Genomic DNA, 12803 nt, shown 5'->3' with positions numbered 1-12803 from the left:
CTTATTTCTTTTTTATGAGCTGAAGAAACAAAACACATGTGTGGTCACCATTTTGACACATAAGATGTTGTCATCGATGAAGTGGCACCGTGGTGTGACTTTTCTGCGATTATCTAGAGGTTGGAACACCAGTGAGAGAAGTGCATTCACCTTCAGGGAGACTGCATTGGAAAATCCTAAGAGGGGTGTGCGGCACCTCGGCCTCCCTGGGTACATTCATAAAAATCAAGGTGCCAAGCTGCTTCTTCAGAGCAGTGACACAGGGGAACCATTTTTGGTTCCCAAAAGAACTATTCACGTGAAGGTTCTAGAAAGAACCTTTTATTTCAATCCATAAGCCTCATTTAAATCTGTAACAGATTCCGTAACAGACATGAACTGATGATAACTGAGCTGAGAAACACCAAAGGGCTCCTCATTTACAAAGGACTCTTGTTGCATACAGTGACTCAGGCTGAGCTCAGCTTTTCTTGATGTGTCATATCCTTCCTATACCTTCAAGATTTCTGTTTTGGCCAAATATCAGGAGCCTTTTCAAAGCCCAACAAACCAGACTTCATGTGTTAAAAGCCCCTTCTAAAACAAAATGGTTCTTTACCAATTAACAGTTCTACAAGGAACCACACAACCCTGTAAAGTGCCAATAATGAAACACTATTCTTAAGAGTGGAGGCTCACTTCCCATCAGACACATATATAGTATAGTATAGTACAGTACAGTACACTACAGGATTACTTATGTTGTGTTCTGCTCTGTGTATTGTATTGTATTGACCCCCCCTTCTTTTTGACACCCACTGCATGCCCAACCTACCTGGAAAGGGGTCTCTCTTTGAACTGCCTTTCCCAAGGGTTCTTCCATTTTTGTTTTTTGGAGTTTTTCCTTGTCTTCTTAGAGAGTCAAGGCTGGGGGGCTCTCAAAAGGCAGGGCCTGTTAAAGCCCATTGCAGTACTTCTTGTGTGATTTTGGGCTCCGCAAAAAGAAATTGTATTATATTGTGCATAGTATAGTATAGTATAGTATAGTATAGTATAGTATAGTATAGTGTAGTGTAGTGTAGCGTAGCGTAGCGTAGCGTAGTGTAGCCTAGTATAGTATAGTATAGTATAGTATAGTATAGTATAGTATAGTATAGTGTAGCGTAGCGTAGCGTAGTCTAGTGTAGTGTAGTGTAGTGTAGTGTAGTGTAGTGTAGTATAGTATAGTATAGTATAGTATAGTATAGTATAGCGTAGCGTAGCGTAGTCTAGTGTAGTGTAGTGTAGTGTAGTGTAGTGTAGTATAGTATAGTATAGTATAGTATAGTATAGTATAGTATAGTACAGTACAGTACAGTACAGGATTACTTATGTTGTGTTCTGTTCTGTGTATTCTATTGTATTGACCCCCCCCCCCCCTTCTTTTTGACACCCACTGCACGCCCAACCTACCTGGAAAGGGGTCTCTCTTTGAACTGCCTTTCCCAAGGGTTCTTCCTTTTTTGTTTTTGGGAGTTTTTCTTTGTCTTCTCAGAGAGTCAAGGCTGGGGAGTTCTCAAAAGGCAGGGCTTGTTAAAGCCTATTGCAGCACATCTTGTGTGATTTTGGGCTATACAAAAATAAATAGTATAGTATAGTATAGTATAGCATAGCATAGCATAGCATAGCATAGCATAGCATAGCATAGCATAGTATAGTATAGTATAGTATAGTATAGTATAGTATAGTATAGTATAGTATAGTATAGTATTGCATTGCATTGTATTATATTGAATTGTATTGTATTGTATTGTACAGTTTGTTACTTGTCTTGCACTTGTCCCCTGTTTATGTATGTGCTGCACCACGGTGGTCCTGTTATTTTGCGCCACTGTATGCTGCAATACGATGTATGGATGGTATGACAATAAAGCCACATGACTCGACATGTGATCTAAAACTAGTGGCATTGCTACTAGCAATGCAGCATCAGATATTCCAAGTCCTGTAGTTTTATTTGTGAATGGGACAGTTGTGCTAAAGAGTCGCAGGAAGAACCAGCATAGGAAAGGCACTATATATAAATACGTGACCTTGTGGTTGGGATATAGCGGGTTGGATAATGGATGGATGGATTTTTATTATCATTATTACATTTGGTTCAGGGTTAGAAAAGTGTGACATGTACGAGATTACTTGTCGACCCGACAAAGCTGTCTTTGCCTCTTTACATAAAAGATGGGCTGAGGAAAAAATTTGTGAAAGCGTTGAACAAAGAAGGTCATATCTGAGAGAGACATTTCCACAAATAAGTGTTGCCAATAATAAGGAAGGCACTTTTGCTGGTCCACAAATCAGACACATCGTCGATGACAAAGCGGTTCGAAGCTCTGCTAGGGGGCCGGAGGACATTGCATTTTAAGGCATTCAAGGATGTTGATGAGAATGTTGGCCACAGCCACGGAGCACCAGAATACGTCCAGCTGGTTGAGAATGTGCTTCAAGTGCACCAAACCGTGAAGTGCATGAAGTGCGTCACTACAAATGAATCTTCTGCCTTCACACTTGGACTTCTTGCCTGCTAATCTTGGTGCAGTCAGGTATGAACATGATGAAAGATTCCAAAAGTGACATTTCAGTGATGGAAAAGTGGAATTAGGACAAGTGGAATTCATCAGTGCTGGCCAATTATTTCCAGACACGTAAACAAGTAGCATCAGATATTGAATACAAATGAAAATCAGCAACAGAACATTTTAGCTGAGCTGAAGTAATGCAATGTGTCAGCATCATTAAGAGGTTAAACACACTAAACTTGATAAAAGTTCATCGTGTTTTTCTCCAAATTCCTATGTGATACCAGCAATCTGAAATTGTATTTCTGTTTGGTTTAAAACTGCCTATCATAATCACCAAAATTTTTTCAGGAAGCAAAACATTTCAAAAAAAGTTGTTGTCCGGTGTTATCTTCTCTGTTTTCTGTTGTTTCTGTCAGTCCACCTATCCTCAAAAATCTCACCCAGTTTCCATAAGAAATAAAATACAAATAATAAATGTTTGTGAGAAGACTACCATCACTTATCATTAGGTGACATGGGTGTCCACCTAGGACGTCACCTGTAGGGCACCATTTATGAAACGTTAAGGGCTGGCCACCCCTGTAATTGAGCCCCTGGGCTCTGGAGACCGAGGTGGACCCCCCAGCCCCACCAAGATAGTCAAACTATGATCATAATAAATGAAAGGAAACCTGAGGGGGACATGCCATTGAACTATGAAGGTACTGAGTAGGCGCCATTACCTGCGGGGCACCATTTATGAAAGTAAAAGACACACATGCTTTGTACACCAAGGGGCGCACGCTCCTTATGGTCCATGGTATATACTCAAAGAGAGGTGCCATTTGTGCTATTGATAGGGCATGTGCTCCAGATGCTGAGGGGGAAACAGGGCATCAAAGTCTAAAAATGGTGACCAAGAGGGGTGACGTCCATCCAGTCTGCCTAGGGCTCTGAATGGGCTTTGACCGGCACTGTGTTTTAGTATTCTGTATCAGTGCCTTTTCATTATGATTCTCTAAGCTTAATGTGTATTTTTTTCCACCCAAATATATCAATACTAATATCCAGTCATCTTATGTATCTACTTAATTGACTCTCAGGAATATAGGAGTCAGAGCTTAATTTGAAATATCATGAATCTTATTTCATACCAAGGTGTCTGTGACTGTCTTGAGAGAAGATGGCAAACTGGATCTGAGAGAAAAAGAAGGTCCTCAGTTGGCTGCTTTATTAAATACACACCACATGCCAGTGTCCTCTGCAATAGAGAAAAGACGTCTAGGCTTTACGGGAACAAAATCGAGAGAGGAAGAAAGGCAGAGACACATGGGGATACTGAGGAAAGGCGTAGGAGGAATGCTGTGGGTACACGTAAGTCAGGAGAAATCCATAATTACGTAGGTATCAAATACATTTATAATAAAGTTACTTTTATTACTGCTATTTTATAATCATTTTCTGATAAACTAATACATGCTTTGTTTTCTAATGATAGTGTTGTAAACTGTGTTTTGAGATTTTTCACTTAAGGACATTTGAGGTCAAGTAGTTCTACTTACTGACCAGCACTTCAGAGAGTGGTGATGTGTTGCATGTTGATCAGCACCTGAGTGTAAGGATTTTACTGCACGTTGTGCAAGAGACATTAATAACCCTATAAGCCTATCTAACTCCATCCAGCCAGTTGCCAATCAAGCATCTAGTCCCATCAAGCTCAAACATCTGACCTCACCCCACCAACTGCAACTCAACCACCTAGTCCTGCCCACAAGCATTTAACCTCATCAAGCCAGCTGTCACTCAAGCGTCTAGTCAAGCTCAACTCAAATGATCTAACTCCACCCAACCAACTGCACTCAAGTATCTAGTCCTGCCCACAAGCATTTAACTTCATCAAGCCAGCTGTCAATCAAGCATCTAGTTCTGCCTAACTCAAGCATCTGACCTCACTACACCAACTGCCACTCAACTATCTAGTCCTGCCCATGAGCACTTAAACTCATCAGCTAACTGCCATGCAAGCATCTCGTCTTGCCCAACTGAAACATCTGACCTTACCCCACCAACTTCCCACTCATCCATCTAGTCCTACCCAACTCAAACATTTAACTTCATCAGGCCAGCTGTCACTCAAACATCTAGTCCTACCCAACTCAAATGAAATGATCTAACTCCATCCAGCTCAGACATTTGACCTCACCCTGCCAACTGCCACTCAACTATCTAGTCCTGCCCACAAGCATTTAACTTCATCAAACCAGCTGTCAATCAAGCATCAAGTTCTGCCCAAGTCAAACATCTGACCTTGCCCCACCAACTGCCACTCAACCATCTAGTCCTGCCCACAAGCATTTAACCTCATCAAGCCAGCTGTCAATCAAGTATCTAGCCCTGTACAGCTCAAATGATCTATCCTCACCCAGCTAGCTGCCACTCAAGCATCTAGTCCTGCCCAACTCAAATATCTGACCTCACCCCACCAACTGCCACTCATCCATCTAGTACTACCCAACTCAAATAATCTAACTCTGCCCACCAACTGCCACTCAATTATCTAGTCCTGCCCACAAGCATTTAACCTCATCAAGCCAGCTATCAATCAAGCATCAAGTTCTGCCTAACTCAAACATCTGACCTCGCCCCACCAGCTGCCACTCAACCATCTAGTCCAGCCCACAAGCATTTAACCTCACCAAGCCAGCTGCCACTCAATTATCTAGTCCTGCCCAACTCAAATGATCTAACTCCACCCCATCGGCTGCACTCCGCTATCTAGTCCTGCCCACAAGCATTTAACTTCGTCAAGCCAGCTGTCAATCAAGCATCTAGTTCTGCCTAACTCAAGCATCTGACCTCACCACACCAACTGCCACTCAACTATCTAGTCCTGCCCATGAACACTTAAACTCATCAGCTAACTGCTACTCAAGCATCTCGTCTTGCCCAACTGAAACATCTGACCTTACCCCACCAACTGCCACTCATCCATCTACTCCTACCCAACTCAAACATTTAACATCATCAGGCCAGCTGTCACTCAAGCATCTAGTCCTACCCAACTCAAATGATCTAACTCCGCCCCACCAACTGCCACTCAACTATCTAATCCTGCCCACAAACATTTAACCTCATCAAGCCAGCTGTCACTCAAGCATCCTGTCCCGCCCAACTCGAACATCTACCCCTGCCCAGACAGCTGCTTCAAGAATATCTCATGTCACCCAACTTTCTGCATTACTCAATGGTCTTCTTATCTTAATCCTCATAATTTGCCTGTCATTTATGTTGTATGCATTTATGACAAATACATCCTAAAGAAGACAGAAATGTTGAGGTCAGGTACTTCTACTCACTAATCACAGCTTCAGTGAGCGGCGACGTGTTGCAAGTTGATTAGCAAAGAATTTCAGTTCACACTTCACATGTGATAGTGATGACCCTATAAAACTATCTGTGCCCACTTGAGCCGTCACTCAAGTATCTCACCCCGCCCGTTCATTTGCATTACTAATAGCCTTTCTCCTCCTGCTCCTCATAATCTTCCTGTAATTTATGTTGTATGCATTAATAACAAATACTTTCTGAGATTTTTCAAGCAAGGAAGTGTTGAGGTCAGGTAGTTCCTCTCAATAATCATGACACCAGATAGTGACAATGTGTTGCAGGTTGATTTGCAAATGCAAGTGAGAATTCCTTTGTGCACGTGACAGTAATGGCCCTATAAATCTATCTGAAAGATGGCAAGTGTGGGTGGGCACTTCAGTGGACTAGCACCTTTTGTGGGGCAGTTTCTTGTGTTGTACCAGTGCTTCCTGTGATAGGCTCTGTAAACCTGAAGTGGTATTCGCATGTATCAGACATTAGCTTGTGCTGTTTCTTACAAGGGGTGTCACAATGGTTAGTGCTACTGCCTTCCCAGATCCACCATTCTGGTCTCAAATTCCATGCCCACTCACCATCTGTGCATTGTCTGAACTTCTGCATTGAATTTCTTCAGATATTTCAGTTTTGCTCCCATTTCCCAAAAATAACCGGACTTTCTAACTCACATTTGTGTGTGTGAGGAACACAATGAGGGTCCGGAGCTATGTCCAGGGCTATTTCTTGCCTTGTGCTCAGGGCTGTTAGAACAGGCCATGTGACCCCATAACCCAAAATTGAATTGTATGGTTTTTAGAAAGTTATGCAGCTTATTATTAGGGTTGGCACAGAGGTTAGTACTGCTGCCTCAGCATCGTGGGTTCAACTCCCACTCCTAGTCATTGCCTGTGTGAAATCTGCACAGCCTCTCCATATCTATGTCTGGTTTCTCCAGAACATCTCATATTTTCTTCTCATATGCCAAAAATGGGATGGAAGGAGTAGTTGGACTCTTTGAAATGGCCCCATGTCTGTGAGTAATCCAGGGCACAGCCTGGCACCACCGTCAATGGTTGGTTTCTGCCTTGTGAACAAAACTGTCCAACAAAGGCTTTGACTTCACAGGACCCCAAAATTGAATCTGGGAGGTTAAATAATGTTGTGTTAGAATTATTTTCAAGTATCTTCTAAAAGGAGAAAGCACATCAATCAATCCAGTGAACCGCATTTACTTAACCCAGCCAAACCCTCCTGTCGTCCATCATCATTTCCTGTATCCTCCCCCCTTCAGGAGCACCTTGGCACCTCAAACATTTAACCGCATCAAGCCACCTGTCACTCAAACATCTAGTCCTGCCCAACTGAAACATTTAACTTCACCCAGCCATGGATTATCAAGCCTTTGCTGGTCACAAAGCAGGTACCAACTGTTTGTAAGTCTGTCGCATGGATTACTCACACACACAGGGAGAGTTCAGAGAGTTCAGCTACTCCATCCGTGGAGGAAATGTTCAAGAGAAAGCACATCGATCAATCGATTGAACCGCATTCACTTAACCCAGCCAAACCCTCCAGCCATCTATCATCATTTCCTGTATCCTCCCCCTTGATGAGCACCTTGGAACTTTAAACATTTAACCACATCAGGCCAGCTGTCATTCAAACATCTAGTCCTGTCAAACTCAAAAATTCAACCTCATCAAGCCAACTGCATCAGGCCAGCTGTCACTCAAGCATATAGTCCTGCCAAGTCAAACATTTAACTCTGCTCAACCAGCTGCCACTCAAGCATATAATCCCACCCAACTCAAACATTTAACCTCATCAAGCCACCTGTCACTCAAACATCTAACTCTGCCCAGCCAGCTGTCACTCAAACATCTAGTCCTGCCCAATTCAAGCCTCTAACTCCACCCAACCAGCTGACACTGAATTATCTAGTACTGCCCAACTCAAACATTTAACCTCATCAAGCTAGCTGTCACTCAAACATCTAGTCCTGCCCAAGTCAAACATCTAACTCCTCCCAGCCAGCTGCCACTCAATCATCTAGTACCACCCAACTCAAAAATGTAACCTCATGAAGTCAGCTGTCACTCAAACATCTAGTCCTGCCCAATTCAAACATCTAACTCCACCCAGCCAGCTGCCACTGAATCATCTAGTACTGCCCAACTCAAACATTTAACCTCATCAAGCTAGCTGTCACTCAAACATCTAACATCGCCCAGCCAGCTGTCACTCAAACATCTAACTTTGCCCAGCCAGCTGTCACTCAAACATCTAGTCCTGCCCAATTCAAGCCTCGAACTCCACCCAACCAGCTGACACTGAATCATCTAGTACCGCCCAACTCAAACATTTAACCTCATCAAGCTAGCTGTCACTCAAACATCTAGTCCTGCCCAAGTCAAACATCTAACTCCTCCCAGCCAGCTGCCACTCAATCATCTAGTACCACCCAACTCAAAAATGTAACCTCATGAAGCCAGCTGTCACTCAAACATCTAGTCCTGCCCAATTCAAACATCTAACTCCGCCCAGCTAGCTGCCACTGAATCATCTAGTACTTCCCAACTCAAACATTTAACCTCATCAAGCTAGCTGTCACTTAAACATCTAACTTCGCCCAGCCAGCTGTCACTCAAACATCTAACTTCGCCCAGCCAGCTGTCACTCAAACATCTAGTCCTGCCCAATTCAAGCTTCAAACTCCACCCAACCAGCAGACACCGAATCATCTAGTACCACCCAACTCAAACATTTAACCTCATCAAGCTAGCTGTCACTCAAACATCTGGTCCTGTCCAAGTCAAACATCTAACTCCTCCCAGCCAGCTGCCACTCAATCATCTAGTACCACCCAACTCAAAAATGTAACCTCATGAAGCCAGCTGTCACTCAAACATCTAGTCCTGCCCAAGTCAAACATCTAACTCCACCCAGCCAGCTGTCACTCAAACATCTAGTCCTGCCCAAGTGAAACATCTAACTCCGCCCAGCCATGGAGTATCAAAGCCTTTGCTGGTCACAAGGCAGGTACCAGCTGTGGGTGGGGTGCAAGTCTGTCGCATGGATTACTCACACACACAGGGAGAGTTCAGAGAGTTCAACTACTCCATCCATGGAGGAAATGTTCAAGAGAAAGCACATCGATCAATCGATTGAACCGCATTCACTTAACCCAGCCAAGCCCTCCCATCATCCATATTCATTTTCTGCGTCCTCCCCCACTTCAGGAGCACCTCGGCAGGATCTCCTCATTGTCAAGGCCGGGCTACCCATCTCTGCCAAGAGGCTTTCTGGCACACTAACTTAAAGCTGTCCATTCATAATTTATTTATTATTTTTTTTTCCCGTTCACAAATATCGATGTTATCCAAATGACTGTCCTGTCTGTTAAAAAAACGACCACCTTTAAAAGTGACCTGAGGGACTTCATTTATGACGAGGTACGGATGCACTTATGGTCAAGCAATTCAAATTCCATTGTATTTTAACATTCCTATCTATGCAGGTCTTGACTTTGCCCGCTAATCAAATCTGTCCTGTTAGTTCTTTATACTGCAGAGATGGAGCAGCTATGGATCGCTGACAGTTTTCGCCAGATGAATGCCTACATACGTAATTAACAAGTAGCTGCTAATGCAAACGATGATCTCTAGGAAAAGTGCGGATATAGAAAATGGAAGAAGAACCTTTTGAAGAATTATGTGCACATTAGGATCATCCGCGTCAGCCAGTAACCTTTACAGTAAACAGGCAGCTCTGGCGTCTCCTCTCGTTGCTCTTTTTCTCATTCTGTTATGAACAGGTGCGCTCCACAAGTGAATTCATGAATTTGCCAATTTGAATCCGATTAATGCCAGGTTGGAAGCCTGGATGAATGCCTTACCCTCATGTGCTTTATCTCCCCTCTGTCTCTCCATGACAAAGCAGCATTGAATATACTGTCCGGCCTTGATGCGCTTTTACATCGAGGTGATGCGGGTGATTCTTTAACCGTGTTTTCACATACTAGCTGCACATTGTTTTCCAGGAACAGGAAACCCCGAGTGTTTCAACGTCAAGTAAATGCCTGTTCACATTCTTGTACAATATGCGGCCTCTAATGAACCTTTTTCTTTTTTTTTCTTCCTGAGATACACAGCTTTCCATTGTTAGTTGGAGTAATTAGCAGCTACTATTGACTGTTTACTTATGCAAATTCTGGGCACATGTAAATACTCCCAATGAGACGTCCATTCTCAATCTGTCTGAAGTGGGCAGCAACGTAAGAAAAGCAAGCAAAGGCCGTGATGAATAATATGACATTCTGAAACACGCAAGTTGTAAGGTAACTGTAACCTACCCCGGCAGCACTAGGGGGCAAAACAAAAACTACCTGGAAAAATATGTCCGTCTACTGTGAAACTCGCTCCCATACACGCCTGTACAAGCTCAGAGATACCAATAAACTGTAATGGGCCACATGGGCTGGCTGGCATCCTGGCAGGGATGGATGGTTCCCCAACTGGACCGGAGGCTCTGTTAATGGAAGGATGTGGGTGGATGATCATCCCGACCAGATTCGTTAGTTATTATAAGGCCGTTATATATTAATATATATTCCCAGGGCCGTGTGTGTCCTCAGTAGACTTCTTATAGTTGAAGTAGAAACCTTGATGTTAGCTAAACAAATGGAATGAATGATCTCATCTTATTTGTCACATTTCTTATATCCCCTCTGACGTGTCCCGTTTGGAGACCTGCAGTGCTTCATGGGAATTGTAGTTTTGGTTGGCAGCCCTGTTGGGGTTCTTGGATGCCGCTACGGGGAAGCTGCTGGGGGCAGACTCTTTTGTCACAGGGAGCTTCTGCCTGAACTGGAAGGACTTCCTGGATGTCATGTGATGGTTTGGTATAAAGGAATCTTTTCTGCTTTACCCGGGGGGGCAGAGTGGGACGAAGCTCACCTGGGTGAGGTGGAGAAGGGAAGAGTCATATTAATAATAATAATTCATTACATTTATATAGCGCTTTTCTCAGTACTCAAAGCACTATCCACACAGGGAGGAACTGGGAAGCGAACCCACAATCTTCCACAGTCTCCTTACTGCAAAGCAGCAGCACTCCCACTGCGCCACCTGTGAGGACTCTGACAGTATTTCTGTAACTGTGGAACACATGAAGGTATTTGTGGCAATAAATCTCTTTCAGTCCGTGCAGTTTTGTCAGGGGTTTGGGATGCTGCAACGCCCCCTAGTGGTTCACAACATGTATTATGAAAATGCACTGCAGCAACGGCTTTACTGCATGAACAACACCTGAAGCTGGGGATTCATTTGTCAGTACGCCACCGAATTTAGTATTTTTTTTTAAAACTTGTGTAGCGCCCTACTCGTTGGGTATACTGGTGAGCTTCATTGTTTTCGATAGTAATAAAGACACAGAAAAGAAAGAAAACAAGTTTGTACATGAAGGTATAGTGTCACATTCGGCGACTAATGTTAATTGATTTAAACATTGGAGCATTTCATATTTTTTTTATTTACTCTGCCGAAGACTCAGTTATCATTTTTCCTTATTAAATAGTTTTGCAACAATGATTCATATTCAGAAATAATAGCAGCAATAGAAGGCAATTAGGTGGGCTGATCATAACGGGTTAGGACACGTACTGTACGGGATGCCCATCTATTGTAAAGAATAGTAATGAGGTCTTTCCAGACTGAAGTCCAAGGCAAGCATGAGGTGAGGTGGAGTAGGGGCGGGTGATATGGGATCCAGGCAGGAAGAGGCGGGTCCAGGAGGGCGTATGACGGAAGTGATGTCAGTGGTGACGAAGAAAAGGCATTAAGCAAGAGTGCCAACCCCTGGTCAGGAGGAGAATTACCATCAGCAGAGCTCACCTGCTGTCCCTGAAACACGTGTGTGTGACAATTTGTTAGTAGACCACGTTCAATGTGTGCTTTTTATTAGCATGTTGCAATCAGTGTTTCAGCAATTATTTTTTTAAAGATAAGTAAGTGGAGGTAAATGACGCATGCGGTGGTAGTCACTGTTTATGACCCATCTCTCCAGTCACCCTTTGAATTTCGAGCCACGTGAAGCACCACTACACAAGTGCCGACAAGCAGCGAATGGCAATAAGAGCTGTGTGGCATTTCCAAATGGCTGCACAGAGAGGGAGTGAGTGGCGTGGAAACAGAAAAAATGGTGTGCGGCTGTGCTGCTGAGATGGAGCATCGGTCACAACAGAGTTAAAAATGGAGCCCAGAGAGGCGCGTTCAACTCAGGCGATGAGAAATGTGTTACTGGAGGAGGTTCTGTGACTAACTGTGGTTTGGGTTCCTTAAATATAACATCTTCTATGCTCCTGTTGTTGCTGCCAGTCGACCTATCTGCAGCATCTTATTGCAGATGTTGAAGGACGCCAGCCTTCTAAGGAAGTATAACCGTCTCTGTCCTTTCTTACACAGAGCATCAGTATTGGCAGTCCAGTCCAGTTTATCATCCAGCTGCACTCCCAGGTATTTATAGGTCTGCACCATCTGCACACAGTCACCTCTGATGATCATGAGGTCCATGAGGGGTCTGGGCCTCCTAAAATCCACCACCAGCTCCTTGGTTTTGCTGGTGTTCAGGTGTAGGTGGTTTGAGTCGCACCATTTAACATATCTATCTATCTATCTATCTATCTATCTATCTATCTATCTATCTATCTATCTATCTATCTATCTATCTATCTATCTATCTATCTATCTATCTATCTATCTATCTATCTATCTATCTATCTATCTATCTATCTATCTATCTATCTATCTGCAGCCACTTTCCATCTCTATATATATAAAATCCAACATCTGTCTGTCCGCTTTTCACGAGAGAACTACTTAACAGATTTAGATCGGGTTGTTTTCCATAATTTGGTAGAACATTCCG

This window comes from Erpetoichthys calabaricus, chromosome 13, assembly GCF_900747795.2.
Source record: "Erpetoichthys calabaricus chromosome 13, fErpCal1.3, whole genome shotgun sequence".
Taxonomy (NCBI): domain Eukaryota; kingdom Metazoa; phylum Chordata; class Cladistia; order Polypteriformes; family Polypteridae; genus Erpetoichthys; species Erpetoichthys calabaricus.
This window is presented reverse-complemented; position numbering follows the sequence as displayed.